Raw genomic sequence first — 21,286 nt, forward strand, 5'->3', positions numbered from 1 at the left:
CATCCTTTAGCATTAGCGACTGAGCACGCGCAGCCATCCTTTACCATTAGGGACTGAGCATGCGCACAGCCATCCTTTACCATTAGGTACTGAGCATGCGCGCAGCCATCCTTTACCATTAGCGACTGAGCATGCGTGCAGCCATCCTTTACCATTAGGGACTGAGCACGCGCAGCCATCTTTTACCTTTAGGGACTGAGCAGGCGCAGCCATCCTTTACCATTAGGGACTGAGCATGCGCGCAGCCATCCTTTACCATGAGGGACTGAGCATGCGCGCAGCCATCCTTTACCATTAGCGACTCAGCATGCGCAGCCATCCTTTACCATTAGGGACTGAGCACGCGCAGCCATCCGTTACCATTAGGGACTGAGCATGCGCAGCCATCATTTACCATTAGGGACTGAGCATGCGCAGCCATCCTTTACCATTAGGGACTGAGCACGCGCAGCCATTCTTTACCATTAGGGACTGAGCACGCGCAGCCATCCTTTACCATTAGGGACTGAGCATGCGCACAGCCATCCTTTACCATTAGGGACTGAGCATGCGCGCAGCCATCCTTTACCATTAGGGACTGAGCATGCACACAGCCATCCTTTACCATTAGGGACTGAGCAGGCGCAGCCATCCTTTACCATTAGGGACTGAGCAGGCACAGCCATCCTTTACCATTAGGGACTGAGCATGCGCGCAGCCATCCTTTACCATTAGCGACTGAGCATGCGCGTAGCCATCCTTTACCATTAGGGACTGAACATGCGCACAGCCATCCTTTACCATTAGGGACTGAGCATGCGCGCAACCATCCTTTACCATTAGGGACTGAGCATGCGCACAGCCATCCTTTACAATTAGGGACTGAGCATGCGCGCAGCCATCCTTTACCATTAGGGACTGAGCATGCGCAGCCATCCTTTACCATTAGCGACTGAGCATGCGCACAGCCATCCTTTACCATTAGGGACTGAGCATGCGCAGCCATCCTTTTCCATTAGGGACTGAGCAGGCGCAGCCATCCTTTACCATTAGCGACTGAGCATGCGCGCAGACATCCTTTACCATTAGGGACTGAGCACGCGCAGCCATCCTTTACCATTAGGGACTGAGCACGCGCGCAGCCATCCTTTACCATTAGGGATTGAGCACGCGCAGCCATCCTTTACCATTAGGGACTGAGCAGGCGCAGCCAGGCTTTACCATTAGCGACTGAGAATGCGCACAGCCATCATTTACCATTAGGGACTGAGAGGGCGCAGCCATCCTTTACCATTAGCGACTGAGCATGCGCACAGCCATCCTTTACCATTAGGGACTGAGCATGCGCAGCCATCCTTTACCATTATGGACTGAGCAGGCGCAGCCATCCTTTACCATTAGCGTCTGAGCACGCGCAGCCATCCTTTACCATTAGGGACTGAGCATCCGCACAGCCATCCTTTACCATTAGGGACTGAGCATGCGCGCAGCCATCCTTTACCATTAGCGACTGAGCATGCGTGCAGCCATCCTTTACCATTAGGGACTGAGCACGCGCAGCCATCCTTTACCATTAGGGACTGAGCAGGTGCAGCCATCCTTTACCATTAGGGACTGAGCATGCGCGCAGCCATCCTTTACCATTAGGGACTGAGCATGCGCGCAGCCATCCTTTACCATTAGCGACTGAGCATGCGCTGCCATCCTTTACCATTAGGGACTGAGCATGCGCAGCCATCCTTTACCATTAGGGACTGAGCACGCGCAGCCATCCTTTACCATTAGGGACTGAGCATGCGCAGCCATCCTTTACCATTAGGGACTGAGCACGCGCAGCGATCCTTTACCATTAGGGACGGAGCACGCGCAGCCATCCTGTACCATTAGGGAGTGAGCATGCGCACAGCCATCCTTTACCATTAGGGACTGAGCATGCAAACAGCTATCCTTTACCATTAGGGAATGAGCATGCACTCAGCCATCCTTTACCATTAGGGACTGAACAGGTGCATTCATCCTTTACCATTAATGACTGAGTACGCGCAGCCATCCTTTACCATTAGGGACTGAGCAGGCACAGCCATCCTTTACCATTAGGGTCTGAGCATGCGCGCAGCCATCCTTTACCATTAGCGACTGAGCATGCGCACAGCCATCTTTTACCATTAGGGACTGAGCATGCGCACAGCCATCCTTTACCATTAGGGACTGAGCATGCGCGCAGCCATCCTTTACCATTAGGGACTGAGCATGCGCACAGCCATCCTTTACCATTAGGGACTGAGCAGGCGCGCAGCCATCCTTTACCATTAGGGACTGAGCAGGCGCAGCCATCCTTTACCATTAGAGACTGAACATGCGCACAGCCATCCTTTACCATTAGGGACTGAGCATGCGCACAGCCATCCTTTACCATTAGCGACTGAGCATGCGCAGCCATCCTTTACCATTAGGGACTGAGCATGCGCAGCCATCCTTTACCATTAGGGACTGAGCATGCACACAGCCATCCTTTACCATTAGGGACTGAGCATGCGCGCAGCCATCCTTTACCATTAGCGACTGAGCATGCGCACAACCATCCTTTACCATTAGGGACTGAGCATGCGCGCAGCCATCCTTTACCATTAGGGACTGAGCATGCGCACAGCCATCCTTTCCATTAGGGACTGAGCATGCGCGCAGCCATCCTTTACCATTAGGGACTGAGCAGGCGCAGCCATCCTTTACCATTAGAGACTGAACATGCGCACAGCCATCCTTTACCATTAGGGACTGAGCATGCGCACAGCCATCCTTTACCATTAGCGACTGAGCATGCGCAGCCATCCTTTACCATTAGGGACTGAGCATGCGCAGCCATCCTTTACCATTAGGGACTGAGCATGCACACAGCCATCCTTTACCATTAGGGACTGAGCATGCGCGCAGCCATCCTTTACCATTAGCGACTGAGCATGCGCACAACCATCCTTTACCATTAGCGACAGAGCATGCGCGCAGCCATCCTTTACCATTAGGGACTGAGCACGCGCAGCCATCCTTTACCATTAGCAACTGAGCATGCGCGCAGCCATCCTTTACCATTAGGGACTGAGCAGGCACAGCCATCCTTTACCATTAGCGACTGAGCATGCGCACAGCCTTCCTTTACCATTAGGGACTGAGCATGCGCACAGCCATCCTTTACCATTTGGGACTGAGCATGCGCGCAGCCATCCTTTACCATTAGGGACAGAGCATGCGCACAGCCACCCTTTACCATTAGGGACTGAGCATGCGCGTAGCCATCCTTTACCATTAGGGACTGAGGAGGCGCAGCCATCCTTTACCATTAGCGACTGAGCATGCGCACAGCCATCCTTTACCTTTAGGGACTGAGCATGCGCGCAGCCATCCTTTACCATTAGCGACTTAGCATACACAGCCATCCTTTACCATTAGCGACTTAGCATACGCAGCCATCCTTTACCATTAGCAACTGAGCATGCGCGCAGCCATCCTTTACCATTAGGGACTGAGCAGGCACAGCCATCCTTTACCATTAGCGACTGAGCATGCGCACAGCCTTCCTTTACCATTAGCGACTTAGCATACGCAGCCATCCTTTACCAGTAGGGACTGAGCATGCACAGCCATCCTTTACCATTAGGGACTGAGCATGCGCACAGCCATCCTTTACCATTAGGGACTGAGCATGCGCGCAGCCATCCTTTACCATTAGCGACTGAGCATGCGCACAGCCATCCTTTACCATTAGGGACTGAGCATGCGCAGCCATCCTTTACCATTAGCGACTGAGCATGCGCGCAGTCATCCTTTACCATTAGGGACTGAGCAGGCGCAGCCATCCTTTACCTTTAGCGACTGAGCATGCGCGCTGCCATCCTTTACCATTAGGGACTGAGCACACGCAGCCATCCTTTACCATTAGGGAATGAGCATGCGCGCAGCCATCCTTTACCATTAGGGACTGAGCATGCGCGCAGCCATCCTTTACCATTAGGGACTGAGCAGCGCAGCCATCCTTTACCATTAGGGACTGAGCATGCACAGCCATCCTTTATCATTAGGGACTGAGCATGAGCGCAGCCATCCTTTACCATTAGCGACTGAGCATGCGCAGCCATCCTTTAACATTAGGGACTGAGCATGCGCACAGCCAACCTTTACCATTAGGGACTGAGCATGCGCCTAGCCATCCTTTACCATTAGGGACTGAGCACGCGCACAGCCATCTTTTACCATTAGGGACTGAGCAGGTGCACAGCCATCCTTTACCATTAGGGGCTGAGCATGCGCGCAGCCATCCTTTACCATTAGGGACTGAGCATGCACGCAGCCATCCTTTACCATTAGCGACTGAGCATGCGCAGCCATCCTTTACCATTAGGGACTGATCATGCGCACAGCCATCCTTTACCATTAGGGACTGAGCATGCGGGCAGCCATCCTTTACCATTAGCGACTGAGCATGCGCAGCCAGTCTTTACCATTAGGGACTGAGCATGCGCACAGCCATCCTTTACCATTAGGGACTGAGCAGGCGCAGCCATCCTTTACCATTAGCGTCTGAGCACGCGCAGCCATCCTTTACCATTAGGGACTGAGCATGCGCACAGCCATCCTTTACCATTAGGGACTGAGCATGCGCGCAGCCATCCTTTACCATTAGCGACTGAGCATGCGTGCAGCCATCCTTTACCATTAGGGACTGAGCATGCGCGCAGCCATCCTTTACCATTAGCGACTGAGCATGCGTGCAGCCATCCTTTACCATTAGGGACTGAGCACGCGCAGCCATCCTTTACCATTAGGGACTGAGCAGGTGCAGCCATCCTTTACCATTAGGGACTGAGCATGCGCGCAGCCATCCTTTACCATTAGGGACTGAGCATGCGCGCAGCCATCCTTTACCATTAGCGACTGAGCATGCGCTGCCATCCTTTACCATTAGGGACTGAGCATGCGCAGCCATCCTTTACCATTAGGGACTGAGCACGCGCAGCCATCCTTTACCATTAGGGACTGAGCATGCGCAGCCATCCTTTACCATTAGGGACTGAGCACGCGCAGCGATCCTTTACCATTAGGGACGGAGCACGCGCAGCCATCCTGTACCATTAGGGAGTGAGCATGCGCACAGCCATCCTTTACCATTAGGGACTGAGCATGCAAACAGCTATCCTTTACCATTAGGGAATGAGCATGCACTCAGCCATCCTTTACCATTAGGGACTGAACAGGTGCATTCATCCTTTACCATTAATGACTGAGTACGCGCAGCCATCCTTTACCATTAGGGACTGAGCAGGCACAGCCATCCTTTACCATTAGGGTCTGAGCATGCGCGCAGCCATCCTTTACCATTAGCGACTGAGCATGCGCACAGCCATCTTTTACCATTAGGGACTGAGCATGCGCACAGCCATCCTTTACCATTAGGGACTGAGCATGCGCGCAGCCATCCTTTACCATTAGGGACTGAGCATGCGCACAGCCATCCTTTACCATTAGGGACTGAGCAGGCGCGCAGCCATCCTTTACCATTAGGGACTGAGCAGGCGCAGCCATCCTTTACCATTAGAGACTGAACATGCGCACAGCCATCCTTTACCATTAGGGACTGAGCATGCGCACAGCCATCCTTTACCATTAGCGACTGAGCATGCGCAGCCATCCTTTACCATTAGGGACTGAGCATGCGCAGCCATCCTTTACCATTAGGGACTGAGCATGCACACAGCCATCCTTTACCATTAGGGACTGAGCATGCGCGCAGCCATCCTTTACCATTAGCGACTGAGCATGCGCACAACCATCCTTTACCATTAGGGACTGAGCATGCGCGCAGCCATCCTTTACCATTAGGGACTGAGCATGCGCACAGCCATCCTTTCCATTAGGGACTGAGCATGCGCGCAGCCATCCTTTACCATTAGGGACTGAGCAGGCGCAGCCATCCTTTACCATTAGAGACTGAACATGCGCACAGCCATCCTTTACCATTAGGGACTGAGCATGCGCACAGCCATCCTTTACCATTAGCGACTGAGCATGCGCAGCCATCCTTTACCATTAGGGACTGAGCATGCGCAGCCATCCTTTACCATTAGGGACTGAGCATGCACACAGCCATCCTTTACCATTAGGGACTGAGCATGCGCGCAGCCATCCTTTACCATTAGCGACTGAGCATGCGCACAACCATCCTTTACCATTAGCGACAGAGCATGCGCGCAGCCATCCTTTACCATTAGGGACTGAGCACGCGCAGCCATCCTTTACCATTAGCAACTGAGCATGCGCGCAGCCATCCTTTACCATTAGGGACTGAGCAGGCACAGCCATCCTTTACCATTAGCGACTGAGCATGCGCACAGCCTTCCTTTACCATTAGGGACTGAGCATGCGCACAGCCATCCTTTACCATTTGGGACTGAGCATGCGCGCAGCCATCCTTTACCATTAGGGACAGAGCATGCGCACAGCCGCCCTTTACCATTAGGGACTGAGCATGCGCGTAGCCATCCTTTACCATTAGGGACTGAGGAGGCGCAGCCATCCTTTACCATTAGCGACTGAGCATGCGCACAGCCATCCTTTACCTTTAGGGACTGAGCATGCGCGCAGCCATCCTTTACCATTAGCGACTTAGCATACGCAGCCATCCTTTACCATTAGCGACTTAGCATACGCAGCCATCCTTTACCATTAGCAACTGAGCATGCGCGCAGCCATCCTTTACCATTAGGGACTGAGCAGGCACAGCCATCCTTTACCATTAGCGACTGAGCATGCGCACAGCCTTCCTTTACCATTAGCGACTTAGCATACGCAGCCATCCTTTACCAGTAGGGACTGAGCATGCACAGCCATCCTTTACCATTAGGGACTGAGCATGCGCACAGCCATCCTTTACCATTAGGGACTGAGCATGCGCGCAGCCATCCTTTACCATTAGCGACTGAGCATGCGCACAGCCATCCTTTACCATTAGGGACTGAGCATGCGCAGCCATCCTTTACCATTAGCGACTGAGCATGCGCGCAGTCATCCTTTACCATTAGGGACTGAGCAGGCGCAGCCATCCTTTACCTTTAGCGACTGAGCATGCGCGCTGCCATCCTTTACCATTAGGGACTGAGCACACGCAGCCATCCTTTACCATTAGGGAATGAGCATGCGCGCAGCCATCCTTTACCATTAGGGACTGAGCATGCGCGCAGCCATCCTTTACCATTAGGGACTGAGCAGCGCAGCCATCCTTTACCATTAGGGACTGAGCATGCACAGCCATCCTTTATCATTAGGGACTGAGCATGAGCGCAGCCATCCTTTACCATTAGCGACTGAGCATGCGCAGCCATCCTTTAACATTAGGGACTGAGCATGCGCACAGCCAACCTTTACCATTAGGGACTGAGCATGCGCCTAGCCATCCTTTACCATTAGGGACTGAGCACGCGCACAGCCATCTTTTACCATTAGGGACTGAGCAGGTGCACAGCCATCCTTTACCATTAGGGGCTGAGCATGCGCGCAGCCATCCTTTACCATTAGGGACTGAGCATGCACGCAGCCATCCTTTACCATTAGCGACTGAGCATGCGCAGCCATCCTTTACCATTAGGGACTGATCATGCGCACAGCCATCCTTTACCATTAGGGACTGAGCATGCGGGCAGCCATCCTTTACCATTAGCGACTGAGCATGCGCAGCCAGTCTTTACCATTAGGGACTGAGCATGCGCACAGCCATCCTTTACCATTAGGGACTGAGCAGGCGCAGCCATCCTTTACCATTAGCGTCTGAGCACGCGCAGCCATCCTTTACCATTAGGGACTGAGCATGCGCACAGCCATCCTTTACCATTAGGGACTGAGCATGCGCGCAGCCATCCTTTACCATTAGCGACTGAGCATGCGTGCAGCCATCCTTTACCATTAGGGACTGAGCAGGCGCAGCCATCCTTTACCATTAGGGACTGAGCACGCGCAGCGATCCTTTACCATTAGGGACTGAGCATGCGCAGCCATCCTTTACCATTAGGGACTGAGCATGCGCACAGCCATCCTTTACCATTAGGGACTGAGCATGCAAACAGCTATCCTTTACCATTAGGGACTGAGCATGCACTCAGCCATCCTTTACCATTAGGGACTGAGCAGGTGCATCCATCCTTTACCATTAATGACTGAGTACGCGCAGCCATCCTTTACCATTAGGGACTGAGCAGGCACAGCCATCCTTTACCATTAGGGTCTGAGCATGCGCGCAGCCATCCTTTACCATTAGCGACTGAGCATGCGCACAGCCATCTTTTACCATTAGGGACTGAGCATGCGCACAGCCATCCTTTACCATTAGGGACTGAGCATGCGCGCAGCCATCCTTTACCATTAGGGACTGAGCATGCGCACAGCCATCCTTTACCATTAGGGACTGAGCATGCGCGCAGCCATCCTTTACCATTAGGGACTGAGCAGGCGCAGCCATCCTTTACCATTAGGGACTGAGCATGCGCAGCCATCCTTTACCATTAGGGACTGAGCATGCACACAGCCATCCTTTACCATTAGGGACTGAGCATGCACACAGCCATCCTTTACCATTAGCGACTGAGCATGCGCACAGCCATCCTTTACCATTAGGGACTGAGCATGCGCAGCCATCCTTTACCATTAGCGACAGAGCATGCGCGCAGCCATCCTTTACCATTAGGGACTGAGCACGCGCAGCCATCCTTTACCATTAGCAACTGAGCATGCGCGCAGCCATCCTTTACCATTAGGGACTGAGCAGGCACAGCCATCCTTTACCATTAGGGACTGAGCATGCGCGCAGCCATCCTTTACCATTAGCGACTGAGCATGCGCACAGCCTTCCTTTACCATTAGGGACTGAGCATGCGCACAGCCTTCCTTTACCATTAGGGACTGAGCATGCGTGCAGCCATCCTTTACCATTAGGGACTGAGCATGCGCACAGCCACCCTTTACCATTAGGGACTGAGCATGCGCGTAGCCATCCTTTACCTTTGGGGACTGAGCATGCACGCAGCCATCCTTTACCATTAGCGACTGAGCATGCGCAGCCATCCTTTACCAGTAGGGACTGAGCATGCGCAGCCATCCTTTACCATTAGGGACTGAGCATGCGCACAGCCATCCTTTACCATTAGGGACTGAGCATGCGCGCAGCCATCCTTTACCATTAGCGACTGAGCATGCGCACCACCATCCTTTACCATTAGGGACTGAGCATGCGCAGCCATCCTTTACCATTAGCGACTGAGCATGCGCGCAGTCATCCTTTACCATTAGGGACTGAGCATGCGCAGCCATCCTTTACCTTTAGCGACTTAGCATGCGCGCAGCCATCCTTTACCATTAGGGACTGAGCACGCGCAGCCATCCTTTACCATTAGGGATTGAGCACGCGCAGCCATCCTTTACCATTAGGGACTGAGCAGGCGCAGCCAGGCTTTACCATTAGCGACTGAGAATGCGCACAGCCATCATTTACCATTAGGGACTGAGAGGGCGCAGCCATCCTTTACCATTAGCGACTGAGCATGCGCACAGCCATCCTTTACCATTAGGGACTGAGCATGCGCAGCCATCCTTTACCATTATGGACTGAGCAGGCGCAGCCATCCTTTACCATTAGCGTCTGAGCACGCGCAGCCATCCTTTACCATTAGGGACTGAGCATCCGCACAGCCATCCTTTACCATTAGGGACTGAGCATGCGCGCAGCCATCCTTTACCATTAGCGACTGAGCATGCGTGCAGCCATCCTTTACCATTAGGGACTGAGCACGCGCAGCCATCCTTTACCATTAGGGACTGAGCAGGTGCAGCCATCCTTTACCATTAGGGACTGAGCATGCGCGCAGCCATCCTTTACCATTAGGGACTGAGCATGCGCGCAGCCATCCTTTACCATTAGCGACTGAGCATGCGCTGCCATCCTTTACCATTAGGGACTGAGCATGCGCAGCCATCCTTTACCATTAGGGACTGAGCACGCGCAGCCATCCTTTACCATTAGGGACTGAGCATGCGCAGCCATCCTTTACCATTAGGGACTGAGCACGCGCAGCGATCCTTTACCATTAGGGACGGAGCACGCGCAGCCATCCTGTACCATTAGGGAGTGAGCATGCGCACAGCCATCCTTTACCATTAGGGACTGAGCATGCAAACAGCTATCCTTTACCATTAGGGAATGAGCATGCACTCAGCCATCCTTTACCATTAGGGACTGAACAGGTGCATTCATCCTTTACCATTAATGACTGAGTACGCGCAGCCATCCTTTACCATTAGGGACTGAGCAGGCACAGCCATCCTTTACCATTAGGGTCTGAGCATGCGCGCAGCCATCCTTTACCATTAGCGACTGAGCATGCGCACAGCCATCTTTTACCATTAGGGACTGAGCATGCGCACAGCCATCCTTTACCATTAGGGACTGAGCATGCGCGCAGCCATCCTTTACCATTAGGGACTGAGCATGCGCACAGCCATCCTTTACCATTAGGGACTGAGCAGGTGCGCAGCCATCCTTTACCATTAGGGACTGAGCAGGCGCAGCCATCCTTTACCATTAGAGACTGAACATGCGCACAGCCATCCTTTACCATTAGGGACTGAGCATGCGCACAGCCATCCTTTACCATTAGCGACTGAGCATGCGCAGCCATCCTTTACCATTAGGGACTGAGCATGCGCAGCCATCCTTTACCATTAGGGACTGAGCATGCACACAGCCATCCTTTACCATTAGGGACTGAGCATGCGCGCAGCCATCCTTTACCATTAGCGACTGAGCATGCGCACAACCATCCTTTACCATTAGGGACTGAGCATGCGCGCAGCCATCCTTTACCATTAGGGACTGAGCATGCGCACAGCCATCCTTTCCATTAGGGACTGAGCATGCGCGCAGCCATCCTTTACCATTAGGGACTGAGCAGGCGCAGCCATCCTTTACCATTAGAGACTGAACATGCGCACAGCCATCCTTTACCATTAGGGACTGAGCATGCGCACAGCCATCCTTTACCATTAGCGACTGAGCATGCGCAGCCATCCTTTACCATTAGGGACTGAGCATGCGCAGCCATCCTTTACCATTAGGGACTGAGCATGCACACAGCCATCCTTTACCATTAGGGACTGAGCATGCGCGCAGCCATCCTTTACCATTAGCGACTGAGCATGCGCACAACCATCCTTTACCATTAGCGACAGAGCATGCGCGCAGCCATCCTTTACCATTAGGGACTGAGCACGCGCAGCCATCCTTTACCATTAGCAACTGAGCATGCGCGCAGCCATCCTTTACCATTAGGGACTGAGCAGGCACAGCCATCCTTTACCATTAGCGACTGAGCATGCGCACAGCCTTCCTTTACCATTAGGGACTGAGCATGCGCACAGCCATCCTTTACCATTTGGGACTGAGCATGCGCGCAGCCATCCTTTACCATTAGGGACAGAGCATGCGCACAGCCACCCTTTACCATTAGGGACTGAGCATGCGCGTAGCCATCCTTTACCATTAGGGACTGAGGAGGCGCAGCCATCCTTTACCATTAGCGACTGAGCATGCGCACAGCCATCCTTTACCTTTAGGGACTGAGCATGCGCGCAGCCATCCTTTACCATTAGCGACTTAGCATACACAGCCATCCTTTACCATTAGCGACTTAGCATACGCAGCCATCCTTTACCATTAGCAACTGAGCATGCGCGCAGCCATCCTTTACCATTAGGGACTGAGCAGGCACAGCCATCCTTTACCATTAGCGACTGAGCATGCGCACAGCCTTCCTTTACCATTAGCGACTTAGCATACGCAGCCATCCTTTACCAGTAGGGACTGAGCATGCACAGCCATCCTTTACCATTAGGGACTGAGCATGCGCACAGCCATCCTTTACCATTAGGGACTGAGCATGCGCGCAGCCATCCTTTACCATTAGCGACTGAGCATGCGCACAGCCATCCTTTACCATTAGGGACTGAGCATGCGCAGCCATCCTTTACCATTAGCGACTGAGCATGCGTGCAGTCATCCTTTACCATTAGGGACTGAGCAGGCGCAGCCATCCTTTACCTTTAGCGACTGAGCATGCGCGCTGCCATCCTTTACCATTAGGGACTGAGCACACGCAGCCATCCTTTACCATTAGGGAATGAGCATGCGCGCAGCCATCCTTTACCATTAGGGACTGAGCATGCGCGCAGCCATCCTTTACCATTAGGGACTGAGCAGCGCAGCCATCCTTTACCATTAGGGACTGAGCATGCACAGCCATCCTTTATCATTAGGGACTGAGCATGAGCGCAGCCATCCTTTACCATTAGCGACTGAGCATGCGCAGCCATCCTTTAACATTAGGGACTGAGCATGCGCACAGCCAACCTTTACCATTAGGGACTGAGCATGCGCCTAGCCATCCTTTACCATTAGGGACTGAGCACGCGCACAGCCATCTTTTACCATTAGGGACTGAGCAGGTGCACAGCCATCCTTTACCATTAGGGGCTGAGCATGCGCGCAGCCATCCTTTACCATTAGGGACTGAGCATGCACGCAGCCATCCTTTACCATTAGCGACTGAGCATGCGCAGCCATCCTTTACCATTAGGGACTGATCATGCGCACAGCCATCCTTTACCATTAGGGACTGAGCATGCGGGCAGCCATCCTTTACCATTAGCGACTGAGCATGCGCAGCCAGTCTTTACCATTAGGGACTGAGCATGCGCACAGCCATCCTTTACCATTAGGGACTGAGCAGGCGCAGCCATCCTTTACCATTAGCGTCTGAGCACGCGCAGCCATCCTTTACCATTAGGGACTGAGCATGCGCACAGCCATCCTTTACCATTAGGGACTGAGCATGCGCGCAGCCATCCTTTACCATTAGCGACTGAGCATGCGTGCAGCCATCCTTTACCATTAGGGACTGAGCATGCGCGCAGCCATCCTTTACCATTAGCGACTGAGCATGCGTGCAGCCATCCTTTACCATTAGGGACTGAGCACGCGCAGCCATCCTTTACCATTAGGGACTGAGCAGGTGCAGCCATCCTTTACCATTAGGGACTGAGCATGCGCGCAGCCATCCTTTACCATTAGGGACTGAGCATGCGCGCAGCCATCCTTTACCATTAGCGACTGAGCATGCGCTGCCATCCTTTACCATTAGGGACTGAGCATGCGCAGCCATCCTTTACCATTAGGGACTGAGCACGCGCAGCCATCCTTTACCATTAGGGACTGAGCATGCGCAGCCATCCTTTACCATTAGGGACTGAGCACGCGCAGCGATCCTTTACCATTAGGGACGGAGCACGCGCAGCCATCCTGTACCATTAGGGAGTGAGCATGCGCACAGCCATCCTTTACCATTAGGGACTGAGCATGCAAACAGCTATCCTTTACCATTAGGGAATGAGCATGCACTCAGCCATCCTTTACCATTAGGGACTGAACAGGTGCATTCATCCTTTACCATTAATGACTGAGTACGCGCAGCCATCCTTTACCATTAGGGACTGAGCAGGCACAGCCATCCTTTACCATTAGGGTCTGAGCATGCGCGCAGCCATCCTTTACCATTAGCGACTGAGCATGCGCACAGCCATCTTTTACCATTAGGGACTGAGCATGCGCACAGCCATCCTTTACCATTAGGGACTGAGCATGCGCGCAGCCATCCTTTACCATTAGGGACTGAGCATGCGCACAGCCATCCTTTACCATTAGGGACTGAGCAGGCGCGCAGCCATCCTTTACCATTAGGGACTGAGCAGGCGCAGCCATCCTTTACCATTAGAGACTGAACATGCGCACAGCCATCCTTTACCATTAGGGACTGAGCATGCGCATAGCCATCCTTTACCATTAGCGACTGAGCATGCGCAGCCATCCTTTACCATTAGGGACTGAGCATGCGCAGCCATCCTTTACCATTAGGGACTGAGCATGCACACAGCCATCCTTTACCATTAGGGACTGAGCATGCGCGCAGCCATCCTTTACCATTAGCGACTGAGCATGCGCACAACCATCCTTTACCATTAGGGACTGAGCATGCGCGCAGCCATCCTTTACCATTAGGGACTGAGCATGCGCACAGCCATCCTTTCCATTAGGGACTGAGCATGCGCGCAGCCATCCTTTACCATTAGGGACTGAGCAGGCGCAGCCATCCTTTACCATTAGAGACTGAACATGCGCACAGCCATCCTTTACCATTAGGGACTGAGCATGCGCACAGCCATCCTTTACCATTAGCGACTGAGCATGCGCAGCCATCCTTTACCATTAGGGACTGAGCATGCGCAGCCATCCTTTACCATTAGGGACTGAGCATGCACACAGCCATCCTTTACCATTAGGGACTGAGCATGCGCGCAGCCATCCTTTACCATTAGCGACTGAGCATGCGCACAACCATCCTTTACCATTAGCGACAGAGCATGCGCGCAGCCATCCTTTACCATTAGGGACTGAGCACGCGCAGCCATCCTTTAACATTAGCAACTGAGCATGCGCGCAGCCATCCTTTACCATTAGGGACTGAGCAGGCACAGCCATCCTTTGCCATTAGCGACTGAGCATGCGCACAGCCTTCCTTTACCATTAGGGACTGAGCATGCGCACAGCCATCCTTTACCATTTGGGACTGAGCATGCGCGCAGCCATCCTTTACCATTAGGGACAGAGCATGCGCACAGCCACCCTTTACCATTAGGGACTGAGCATGCGCGTAGCCATCCTTTACCATTAGGGACTGAGGAGGCGCAGCCATCCTTTACCATTAGCGACTGAGCATGCGCACAGCCATCCTTTACCTTTAGGGACTGAGCATGCGCGCAGCCATCCTTTACCATTAGCGACTTAGCATACGCAGCCATCCTTTACCATTAGCGACTTAGCATACGCAGCCATCCTTTACCATTAGCAACTGAGCATGCGCGCAGCCATCCTTTACCATTAGGGACTGAGCAGGCACAGCCATCCTTTACCATTAGCGACTGAGCATGCGCACAGCCTTCCTTTACCATTAGCGACTTAGCATACGCAGCCATCCTTTACCAGTAGGGACTGAGCATGCACAGCCATCCTTTACCATTAGGGACTGAGCATGCGCACAGCCATCCTTTACCATTAGGGACTGAGCATGCGCGCAGCCATCCTTTACCATTAGCGACTGAGCATGCGCACAGCCATCCTTTACCATTAGGGACTGAGCATGCGCAGCCATCCTTTACCATTAGCGACTGAGCATGCGCGCAGTCATCCTTTACCATTAGGGACTGAGCAGGCGCAGCCATCCTTTACCTTTAGCGACTGAGCATGCGCGCTGCCATCCTTTACCATTAGGGACTGAGCACACGCAGCCATCCTTTACCATTAGGGAATGAGCATGCGCGCAGCCATCCTTTACCATTAGGGACTGAGCATGCGCGCAGCCATCCTTTACCATTAGGGACTGAGCAGCGCAGCCATCCTTTACCATTAGGGACTGAGCATGCACAGCCATCCTTTATCATTAGGGACTGAGCATGAGCGCAGCCATCCTTTACCATTAGCGACTGAGCATGCGCAGCCATCCTTTAACATTAGGGACTGAGCATGCGCACAGCCAACCTTTACCATTAGGGACTGAGCATGCGCCTAGCCATCCTTTACCATTAGGGACTGAGCACGCGCACAGCCATCTTTTACCATTAGGGACTGAGCAGGTGCACAGCCATCCTTTACCATTAGGGGCTGAGCATGCGCGCAGCCATCCTTTACCATTAGGGACTGAGCATGCACGCAGCCATCCTTTACCATTAGCGACTGAGCATGCGCAGCCATCCTTTACCATTAGGGACTGATCATGCGCACAGCCATCCTTTACCATTAGGGACTGAGCATGCGGGCAGCCATCCTTTACCATTAGCGACTGAGCATGCGCAGCCAGTCTTTACCATTAGGGACTGAGCATGCGCACAGCCATCCTTTACCATTAGGGACTGAGCAGGCGCAGCCATCCTTTACCATTAGCGTCTGAGCACGCGCAGCCATCCTTTACCATTAGGGACTGAGCATGCGCACAGCCATCCTTTACCATTAGGGACTGAGCATGCGCGCAGCCATCCTTTACCATTAGCGACTGAGCATGCGTGCAGCCATCCTTTACCATTAGGGACTGAGCACGCGCAGCCATCCTTTACCATTAGGGACTGAGCAGGTGCAGCCATCCTTTACCATTAGGGACTGAGCATGCACGCAGCCATCCTTTACCATTAGGGACTGAGCATGCGCGCAGCCATCCTTTACCATTAGCGACTGAGCATGCGCTGCCATCCTTTACCATTAGGGACTGAGCACGCGCAGCCATCCTTTACCATTAGGGACTGAGCAGGCGCAGCCATCCTTTACCATTAGGGACTGAGCACGCGCAGCGATCCTTTACCATTAGGGACTGAGCATGCGCAGCCATCCTTTACCATTAGGGACTGAGCATGCGCACAGCCATCCTTTACCATTAGGGACTGAGCATGCAAACAGCTATCCTTTACCATTAGGGACTGAGCATGCACTCAGCCATCCTTTACCATTAGGGACTGAGCAGGTGCATCCATCCTTTACCATTAATGACTGAGTACGCGCAGCCATCCTTTACCATTAGGGACTGAGCAGGCACAGCCATCCTTTACCATTAGGGTCTGAGCATGCGCGCAGCCATCCTTTACCATTAGCGACTGAGCATGCGCACAGCCATCTTTTACCATTAGGGACTGAGCATGCGCACAGCCATCCTTTACCATTAGGGACTGAGCATGCGCGCAGCCATCCTTTACCATTAGGGACTGAGCATGCGCACAGCCATCCTTTACCATTAGGGACTGAGCATGCGCGCAGCCATCCTTTACCATTAGGGACTGAGCAGGCGCAGCCATCCTTTACCATTAGGGACTGAGCATGCGCAGCCATCCTTTACCATTAGGGACTGAGCATGCACACAGCCATCCTTTACCATTAGGGACTGAGCATGCACACAGCCATCCTTTACCATTAGCGACTGAGCATGCGCACAGCCATCCTTTACCATTAGGGACTGAGCATGCGCAGCCATCCTTTACCATTAGCGACAGAGCATGCGCGCAGCCATCCTTTACCATTAGGGACTGAGCACGCGCAGCCATCCTTTACCATTAGCAACTGAGCATGCGCGCAGCCATCCTTTACCATTAGGGACTGAGCAGGCACAGCCATCCTTTACCATTAGGGACTGAGCATGCGCGCAGCCATCCTTTACCATTAGCGACTGAGCATGCGCACAGCCTTCCTTTACCATTAGGGACTGAGCATGCGCACAGCCTTCCTTTACCATTAGGGACTGAGCATGCGTGCAGCCATCCTTTACCATTAGGGACTGAGCATGCGCACAGCCACCCTTTACCATTAGGGACTGAGCATGCGCGTAGCCATCCTTTACCTTTGGGGACTGAGCATGCACGCAGCCATCCTTTACCATTAGCGACTGAGCATGCGCAGCCATCCTTTACCAGTAGGGACTGAGCATGCGCAGCCATCCTTTACCATTAGGGACTGAGCATGCGCACAGCCATCCTTTACCATTAGGGACTGAGCATGCGCGCAGCCATCCTTTACCATTAGCGACTGAGCATGCGCACCACCATCCTTTACCATTAGGGACTGAGCATGCGCAGCCATCCTTTACCATTAGCGACTGAGCATGCGCGCAGTCATCCTTTACCATTAGGGACTGAGCATGCGCAGCCATCCTTTACCTTTAGCGACTTAGCATGCGCGCAGCCATCCTTTACCATTAGGGACTGAGCACACGCAGCCATCCTTTACCATTAGGGAATGAGCATGCGCGCAGCCATCCTTTACCATTAGGGACTGAGCATGCACGCAGCCATCCTTTACCATTAGGGACTGAGCAGCGCAGCCATCCTTTACCATTAGGGACTGAGCATGCACAGCCATCCTTTATCATTAGGGACTGAGCATGAGTGCAGCCATCCTTTACCATTAGCGACTGAGCATGCGCAGCCATCCTTTAACATTAGGGACTGAGCATGCGCACAGCCAACCTTTACCATTAGGGACTGAGCATGCGCCTAGCCATCCTTTACCATTAGGGACTGAGCACGCGCACAGCCATCCTTTACCATTAGGGACTGAGCATGCGCGCAGCCATCCTTTACCATTAGCGACTGAGCATGCGCACAACCATCCTTTACCATTAGGGACTGAGCATGCGCGCAGCCATCCTTTACCATTAGGGACTGAGCATGCGCACAGCCATCCTTTCCATTAGGGACTGAGCATGCGCGCAGCCATCTTTACCATTAGGGACTGAGCAGGCGCAGCCATCCTTTACCATTAGAGACTGAACATGCGCACAGCCATCCTTTACCATTAGGGACTGAGCATGCGCACAGCCATCCTTTACCATTAGCGACTGAGCATGCGCAGCCATCCTTTACCATTAGGGACTGAGCATGCGCAGCCATCCTTTACCATTAGGGACTGAGCATGCACACAGCCATCCTTTACCATTAGGGACTGAGCATGCGCGCAGCCATCCTTTACCATTAGCGACTGAGCATGCGCACAACCATCCTTTACCATTAGCGACAGAGCATGCGCGCAGCCATCCTTTACCATTAGGGACTGAGCACGCGCAGCCATCCTTTACCATTAGCAACTGAGCATGCGCGCAGCCATCCTTTACCATTAGGGACTGAGCAGGCACAGCCATCCTTTACCATTAGCGACTGAGCATGCGCACAGCCTTCCTTTACCATTAGGGACTGAGCATGCGCACAGCCATCCTTTACCATTTGGGACTGAGCATGCGCGCAGCCATCCTTTACCATTAGGGACAGAGCATGCGTACAGCCACCCTTTACCATTAGGGACTGAGCATGCGCGTAGCCATCCTTTACCATTAGGGACTGAGGAGGCGCAGCCATCCTTTACCATTAGCGACTGAGCATGCGCACAGCCATCCTTTACCTTTAGGGACTGAGCATGCGCGCAGCCATCCTTTACCATTAGCGACTTAGCATACGCAGCCATCCTTTACCATTAGCGACTTAGCATACGCAGCCATCCTTTACCATTAGCAACTGAGCATGCGCGCAGCCATCCTTTACCATTAGGGACTGAGCAGGCACAGCCATCCTTTACCATTAGCGACTGAGCATGCGCACAGCCTTCCTTTACCATTAGGGACTGAGCATGCGCACAGCCATCCTTTACCATTTGGGACTGAGCATGCGCGCAGCCATCCTTTACCATTAGGGACAGAGCATGCGCACAGCCACCCTTTACCATTAGGGACTGAGCATGCGCGTAGCCATCCTTTACCATTAGGGACTGAGGAGGCGCAGCCATCCTTTACCATTAGCGACTGAGCATGCGCACAGCCATCCTTTACCTTTAGGGACTGAGCATGCGCGCAGCCATCCTTTACCATTAGCGACTTAGCATACGCAGCCATCCTTTACCAGTAGGGACTGAGCATGCGCAGCCATCCTTTACCATTAGGGACTGAGCATGCGCACAGCCATCCTTTACCATTAGGGACTGAGCATGCGCGCAGCCATCCTTTACCATTAGCGACTGAGCATGCGCACAGCCATCCTTTACCATTAGGGACTGAGCATGCGCAGCCATCCTTTACCATTAGCGACTGAGCATGGGCGCAGTCATCCTTTACCATTAGGGACTGAGCAGGCGCAGCCATCCTTTACATTTAGCGACTGAGCATGCGCGCAGCCATCCTTTACCATTAGCGACTGAGCATGCGCAGCCATCCTTTACCAGTAGGGACTGAGCATGCGCAGCCATCCTTTACCATTAGGGACTGAGCATGCGCACAGCCATCCTTTACCATTAGGGACTGAGCATGCGCGCAGCCATCCTTTACCATTAGCGACTGAGCATGCGCACAGCCATCCTTTACCATTAGGGACTGAGCATGCGCAGCCATCCTTTACCATTAGCGACTGAGCATGCGCGCAGTCATCCTTTACCATTAGGGACTGAGCAGGCGCAGCCATCCTTTACCTTTAGCGACTGAGCATGCGCGCTGCCATCCTTTACCATTAGGGACTGAGCACACGCAGCCATCCTTTACCATTAGGGAATGAGCATGCGCGCAGCCATCCTTTACCATTAGGGACTGAGCATGCGCGCAGCCATCCTTTACCATTAGGGACTGAGCAGCGCAGCCATCCTTTACCATTAGGGACTGAGCATGCACAGCCATCCTTTATCATTAGGGACTGAGCATGAGCGCAGCCATCCTTTACCATTAGCGACTGAGCATGCGCAGCCATCCTTTAACATTAGGGACTGAGCATGCGCACAGCCAACCTTTACCATTAGGGACTGAGCATGCGCCTAGCCATCCTTTACCATTAGGGACTGAGCACGCGCACAGCCATCCTTTACCATTAGGGACTGAGCAGGTGCACAGCCATCCTTTACCATTAGGGGCTGAGCATGCGCGCAGCCATCCTTTACCATTAGGGACTGAGCATGCACGCAGCCATCCTTTACCATTAGCGACTGAGCATGCGCAGCCATCCTTTACCATTAGGGACTGATCATGCGCACAGCCATCCTTTACCATTAGGGACTGAGCATGCGGGCAGCCATCCTTTACCATTAGCGACTGAGCATGCGCAGCCAGTCTTTACCATTAGGGACTGAGCATGCGCACAGCCATCCTTTACCATTAGGGACTGAGCAGGCGCAGCCATCCTTTACCATTAGCGTCTGAGCACGCGCAGCCATCCTTTACCATTAGGGACTGAGCATGCGCACAGCCATCCTTTACCATTAGGGACTGAGCATGCGCGCAGCCATCCTTTACCATTAGCGACTGAGCATGCGTGCAGCCATCCTTTACCATTAGGGACTGAGCACGCGCAGCCATCCTTTACCATTAGGGACTGAGCAGGTGCAGCCATCCTTTACCATTAGGGACTGAGCATGCACGCAGCCATCCTTAACCATTAGGGACTGAGCATGCGCGCAGCCATCCTTTACCATTAGCGACTGAGCATGCGCTGCCATCCTTTACCATTAGGGACTGAGCACGCGCAGCCATCCTTTACCATTAGGGACTGAGCATGCGCAGCCATCCTTTACCATTAGGGACTGAGCACGCGCAGCGATCCTTTACCATTAGGGACTGAGCATGCGCAGCCATCCTTTACCATTAGGGACTGAGCATGCGCA

The sequence above is a fragment of the Ambystoma mexicanum genome, chromosome 14, assembly GCF_040938575.1.
Source record: "Ambystoma mexicanum isolate Mex_15411 chromosome 14, UKY_AmexF1_1, whole genome shotgun sequence".
In the NCBI taxonomy this organism is placed as follows: domain Eukaryota; kingdom Metazoa; phylum Chordata; class Amphibia; order Caudata; family Ambystomatidae; genus Ambystoma; species Ambystoma mexicanum.